Below are 6,832 nucleotides of genomic sequence, written 5' to 3'. Positions count from 1 at the left end.
GAAACGTATGTTTACTGTGTTTTGGGTCCTGTCGGTCCACGACTTATATAATTGAACAGAGGGAGTAGTCAGTAGTTGTTGTAGTATATTCAACAAATGGTAGTATTGTTTATTATTGAAATGTATGTTTTTGTATCTGAAATTCTCTCATGTATATGATGAGCTACGATATATGATTGAGGATGGCTGCAGTGGGGCAGGAATATTTTTTTATTCTTCCATCCCATATTGGAGACGGTGGTTTGTTGGAGCCGTCTGAGGGTACAAAACTTTTGGAGATGGTTATTATATACAACCGGCTGAGAGTGTTGTTCTTTGAGCCGGAAAGGAAACCGTCTCAGGATGGCACGCTGGTAGAGACCGAGTCTTTGAGCTGGATAGCAAAACTGTGTGAGGACGAAGGGCCAAAACCGGCTCTAAGTAGTAGGACGCTACTAATGAACGGTACAAAGTTGAGTAAGACTTAGAGTCCAACAACGGAACAAGATAGAGAAAGAAATCTACCATTCCCTATGCCTCGGTCATAGGATAGATCATGTATGCTATGATGTGCACTCACCCTAACGTGGCCCTCGTGGCTAGTATGACTAATGTTTCAGAGTAATCCTAGTATGGTACACTGGACAGCTGTGAAGAACATTCTGAAGTCCTTGAAAAAAAAACTAATGATATGTCTCTTGTCTTTAGAGGAAATGGTGAAACACTCATCGTAAAAGGTTACACCGATGCTAGTTTTGATTCTGATCCAGATGATTCGAAATCTCAATATGGTTACATGTTTATGGTGATTGGAGGAGCGGTGAGATGGAGGATTAAGAAACAAGAGACAACTGCTCAATCTACGATGAAGTTCGTCATTGAACTTGGAGTGTTCCTGAGTATGCATGACCATGTGATTCTCTACTGTGATAACATGTGCGCCATAGCTAATACAAAGAACCCTAGATCTCACTCAGTGCCAAACACATTTCCCAAAGATATCACATCATAAGGGATTATGTCTGTGATAGACAAGTCAAAGTCTGCAAAATTAAAAGGATCTGAATATCGCAGATCCGCTAACGAAGCCTCTGCCACAAGTGAAGCATGATGAGCACCAAGGGTCTATGGGTGTTATAGCTTTGCCAAATGTAAAATAGTTTATTTGTAATCTAGTTAAAGTGGGAGAATGTTGGATATGTGTCCTAGAGATAAATAAATAAATATGTTTTATTATCATATTTGTGATTGTTCATAATTAGTTTTATACCATGCTATAACTGTATTAAGCAAAAACATTGATACACGTGTGGTATGTAAACAAAATACATGTCCCTAGTAAATCTAGTCCATTGATTAATATAGTGATCGAGGTTTTCAGATCATGGACAACAACTTCATTAATAATGGAGTCATGTTAGAAAACATGTTGGATACTCACCCATATAAGGTATTGCAATGTGATCATGTCACAAAGTTTAGCATTGCTCTGCCATCATGAAATGTTGTAATCTAATCCTTAGACCGTGAGACCATATTTAATCGCTATCATCGGCGGTTGCTTATACATCATCAACCACTACACCGTAACAGGGTTGTCATAAAGGTGCTGCTCAGGTATTCCCATGGGATGGGTTGATGCACATGCGTCCATAGCGGGATTTGTACATCCTGTGATGGATAGATACCAAAGGGCCTACTCGGTGATATTATATCAACAACGCTTGCAAGCATGTGACTAGGATATGATATCACAATAACGAGTTGAACGTGTGTCATGGTCATACCCTTAGGGTACCCATTATTAGTATACCTGGCTCTGCCCAATATGGAGAAGGCCCAAGAAGGCACCCCAAGAAGTAGTCGACTAGGACTCTTGTAAAACCATGAACTGGTTGCATATATAAAGCTAGCCAGGGCATCCATATAAGGAGGAAAAGAGATAGACAACATAGCTCCGCCGCTACGGAGGCGCCCTGTAAACATACTTGTGATCATATACTAGATTGCTAGCAGCACGTAGGGATCCTCCACCGAGGGGACCCGAAGCTGGGTATATCGTGTGCCCAATCTCGCTCCCGGAATCTCCATCGTCGCTATCTTCCGAAACCCAAGTCTACAATACGTAGGCATTGGCGAGGTGATCCCTCGTCAATTGGCACCGTCCGTGGGGAATGCGATGACTGGATTTTGTAATCCGGACGGGATCCGTTGTTGATGAAAACGTTTAGATCGCATCTCATCGCCATGTTGGAAATCATCACCAAACCAGGAGATCAGAGAAGTCGGGTCGGTTCGATGAAGGTCTCTACTCGTCGCCATCGTCGCCAGGTCTCGCGTTGCACTCGACGCGATAAACCAGGCCCAGGATGGTGTGGTGTTACCTGCACGAGGCGCCATGCAACTGGCTTAGAATCGCCGGGTACGCAATTAAATCAACCACAAAAATGCTATCTAGAAGATCATGTGGCGATTTGATTTTATGGACATCCTCCCTTTTCTCTCTCTCATTGATTGCTACTTGGATTAATTATACTGTATTTGATTTAACCCATTATATGCTATTTTGCTGTACACACATCGTGGCTTGGATGATTGAATTAAGCCACGGTTTCAATCGGGGACTCACCTAAGCTTACGGAGCAGCTTGCCATGAATTCACCCTAGTGCACCGCGGTTGCGAACTCTTCATCCGATACAAGAACTACCAGATTGGAATAAAGATTCGACTACTTCAGCGCGCACGGTCGTCACACTCGCGGATCCGCCACATCGAGTGCGTCTTCTTCTGGATTACTCTCGACCAGGCACCACGCGACTACATCGATTGTGTTCGCCGCAGCCGACAAAAAAAGCCAAGTGTTTCTTCTTCGTCTTCTCGCGGCCACCTTCGATATGTATCTGCTACATCGACCACTTTTGGGTAAGTGTCGCATGACTTCATCGCTGTGATTCCGTCGACCTCATCCAACGTTGCGGCCCAGTACACTGACTGCATCACCAGACCAAACTTCAACAATGACCATAAATTCATGAACATATCTGGGTCAGTGGATTTATCTTCTTCCGCTCACTGGATATATCTTCCCCGGCTCAGTGAATTTATTTTCTTCGGCTTAGTGGATTTATCTCCTCCGGCTCAGTGGATTCATCTTCTTCGGCTTACTGTATTTTTTTCGTCGGATTCATCTTATAAGTGAATTTATTTTATTCGGATTCATCTATATGGGGATTACTGGTTTACTCTCATACAATACTACCCAATGCGTTTCCGGGTCAATGGATTCATCTTCTACGGTTATTACTGGATTTATTTTCTTCGGGTCAATGGATTCATCCTCTATGATATCAGCGGATTCATCTTCAATATATGCTTCATATTTAATGGTGTAATCTTCAATATGGAATCATCTCAAATATTTCATCTTGGATTCATCTTCAAGTACTTTATCTCTCATGGCGTAATCTTCAATGGCTTAATATTCAAATGGCTTCAGCTTCAATGGGGTCGACAATTTTATCGAATTCTCTAGCGGAAGTCAAAAACAGGTTACATATCTATGGAGCCAACACTCGGGGGCTCGACCATGACTTCGCCCCTAAGTATAGCTACAATATAATATTCCATGCAACCACTACTTCGACGCAACGTTTTCAGCAACACTCGGGGTCTCGACAATGACTTCTCCCCGGGTCACAACTGCGACACAGCATCTAAGCAACAATTATGGCATCACCCCATCAGCGCTCGGGAGCTCGGCAATGTCTTCATCAACAATTTGGCGGCATCCACTTTTACCATTCGGTGGTTTCTACTTCGGCTCATCTTTTTCGCTGCACTCGAAGACTTCATCGACTCAGCTGCACGACCTACCTCCGTCGACTCCGTCGTACCCAATAAGCTAAGTGTACATTTAATTTAAACAAAGTTGATTATCATTTACTTTCGCCGCACCCGACCCTCGGGGGTTGCGCTGTATAAATTCACTCTACATATCAGATCAACAAAAGAAGAATTGCGCATAGGAAATTCTACAAGGAACCCGACGAAAGTTTTCTCCAAGGAGGAACCCGGCGAAATTTTCTTTAAGGAGGAACAAAACTTTCTTCAAGAGGAACTCAACAAAATTTCTTCAAGAGGAACTCGATGAAATTTTCTTCAAGGAGGAACTCGACAAAAATTTCTTCAAGGAGGAACTCGACAAAAGTTTCTTCAAGAGGAACTCGACAAAAATTTCTTCAAGGAGGAAATCGATAAAAAATACTTCAAGAGGAACTCAACGAAATTTTAATTAAGGAGGAACTCGACAAAAATTTCTTCAAGGAGGAACCCGACAAAATTTTCTTCAAGGAGGAGCCAAAAAAAAAAAGATAAAAAAAGAGAGGTGGAAAAATCTTCAGGTCCATTGACTTGTCATTTATTCCAATCGAGAGCACCGACGGTGTACTTAACGATAATATGGAAGAACCCAATACATTCGGCTATTTCATCACTCCCGAGAAAAATATAGAAGAACCCAAAAAATGGATCGTTCCATCACCCGAACAAATGCACTAGACAATATATTCTCAGAGCGCGTCTGCCGCGGTAAAAACTCTGAATGTCGTGACTTGTAGAAAAGTAGCAAAGGTAAGACCGCAGGATCCGTTCTGTGTGGCATGGCATCACACCCGAATGTGCTCTCCTACTTTATCCACATCAACATATGTGAAGAAAATCCCAGCGGACGCGTTGGTACCCGATAATTTAGCTGGAATTCAGTTTTCGATAAGTCCTAAAGCGGCACGTCCTGAATTACGCCAGTATCCCAGGTTCGAGTCCAGTGACTTGAACTTGAAGTAGGTTTATGAGGATTTGCCACAAGAGCAATTAACTGGTACCTGATCCGTCAGATGAACCAGCCTCATTTACCAATATCCCTGTACAATATAGATGTCAAATAAAGATAGCAAAGTTGTTACCCAACATTTCGGATTAGACCTTCAGTTTTTTCTTGAAAGTAAATATATTAAAGTTTGTAGACTCAACTCGAGTCTGCGACTCAAGTGGAGCCTACTCCCATCAGGAGCACATGGATTTCAACAAGTCCTCCAACAGGACTCGACAATTATATCAAGTCCTGTAGCAGGAGTCAATAAAAAGAGGTGCCGCTCCCAACAATATAGTCAAGTTCTTCATCAAGTAGTACAACTTAAGTCTATGCCCAGGTATAAACACCTGCCCACAGACTCGGAGCCTACTCCCATCGGGAGCGCTTGTCGCGCACCCGATAGAAAAATAACTTCGAAAATCGTTGACATCATCTACGCTACACATAGTCTACGTCATTGACCTGATATATTTTCGGATCAATGGCCTCGCCTTGTATTTCTTCGATTTTGGAGATGATTATGATTGGAGTCTCTACGCAAGTCTTCGACTTCCCTAGACACTCGGGGGCTACTGTCATGGGCATACCCTTCGGGTACCCATTATTAGTATACCTGACCCGACCCAATATGGAGAAGGTCCAAGAAGGCAACCGAAAGAAGTGGTCGACTAAGACTCTTGTAAAACCCTAGGCTGGTTGCATATATAAAGCTAGCCAGGGCACCCATATAAGGAGGAAAGGAGATAGACAACATAGCTCCGCCTACGGCGGCCCCATGTAAATATACTTGTGATCATATACTAGATTGCTAGCAGCACGTAGGGATCCTCCGCCGAGGGGACCCGAAGCTGGGTATATCGTGTTCCAATCTCGCTCCCGGAATCTCCATCGTCGCTATCTTCCGAAACCCATGTCTACAATACGTGAGCATTGGCGAGGTGATCCCTCGTGAACGTTTTTGTCGGTAACAAGATCGAAGTAGGTATAACGGATACCAAAGATCAATTCTTGGACAAAATAGGTATCGTGTACCAAAAGGAATGTGACTCGATATTGAGGTTCAAACGATATACATATTCGTGTTTGCACAAGGACCATTATGGGTTTCTAGAACCCCTTGATGGTCATTGATCGGAGAGATATCTCGATCATGTCTACGCATTCCGAACCCGTATGGTGACACACTTAAGGGTATACAAAGCTTTGAGATAGATTATGTATTGTATGAAAACAGAAAGAGAACAACAGAATTGTTCCGGAGAGGATTCGGAAAAATTTCGGGTGTCAATGAATTGTTCGGAGACTCACATATATGTTGATTATTTAATTATATGAATTGAATAATTAAATATAAAATAAAAATAGGGAACTCCTAATTGGGCCACCATTTGGCAGCCTAATAAGAGGGTCCGGCCAGGCTACCGAAGGGAAGGGTGGGGCGCCGACCCAAGTGGAGCCGAGCGTGGCCAAACCCTAACCCTAGGGCGGCGGTAACACAAGGCGAGGGGCGGCAACTGCCCCTTGGTGTCCCTCTCCTCCCCCTTACCCCTATATAAAGAGCCCCAATGGGTTCCCCTCATCCATCCATTGAGTTCTCTCTTCCTCTCACTACGAACGATGTGATATTATATGATGCTCATTCCATAACGATTCAGTCAAAAAAATCACAAATTGTGAAAATTTGACTATTTTCAGACGAAATGAGCATCATAAAATGTCACATATGTTGTATAGTATCTCCTCTCCCTCATGTATGTTCCCAAAGTTTTCGAACTTGCGTAGGATTGAGGCATTCTCCACTACCTACTCATTGTCGTGTTGCTGGAACACCGGTCCGAATCTACTACTTCCGCTGCTTGCTGGACTGGAGCCCGGGGGCGTCTATACACCATACGTGCGTAGAACTGTGGAAGCGCGACACTTGGAGCGATTCATCGTTGGACTTCTTCACGACCCTGAGGTCGGCGTCGACGTACAACTTT

The sequence above is a fragment of the Lolium perenne genome, chromosome 3, assembly GCF_019359855.2.
Source record: "Lolium perenne isolate Kyuss_39 chromosome 3, Kyuss_2.0, whole genome shotgun sequence".
NCBI classification, from domain to species: Eukaryota; Viridiplantae; Streptophyta; class Magnoliopsida; order Poales; family Poaceae; genus Lolium; species Lolium perenne.
The sequence above is the reverse complement of the archived record's forward strand: the minus strand, read 5'-3'. Positions refer to the sequence as shown.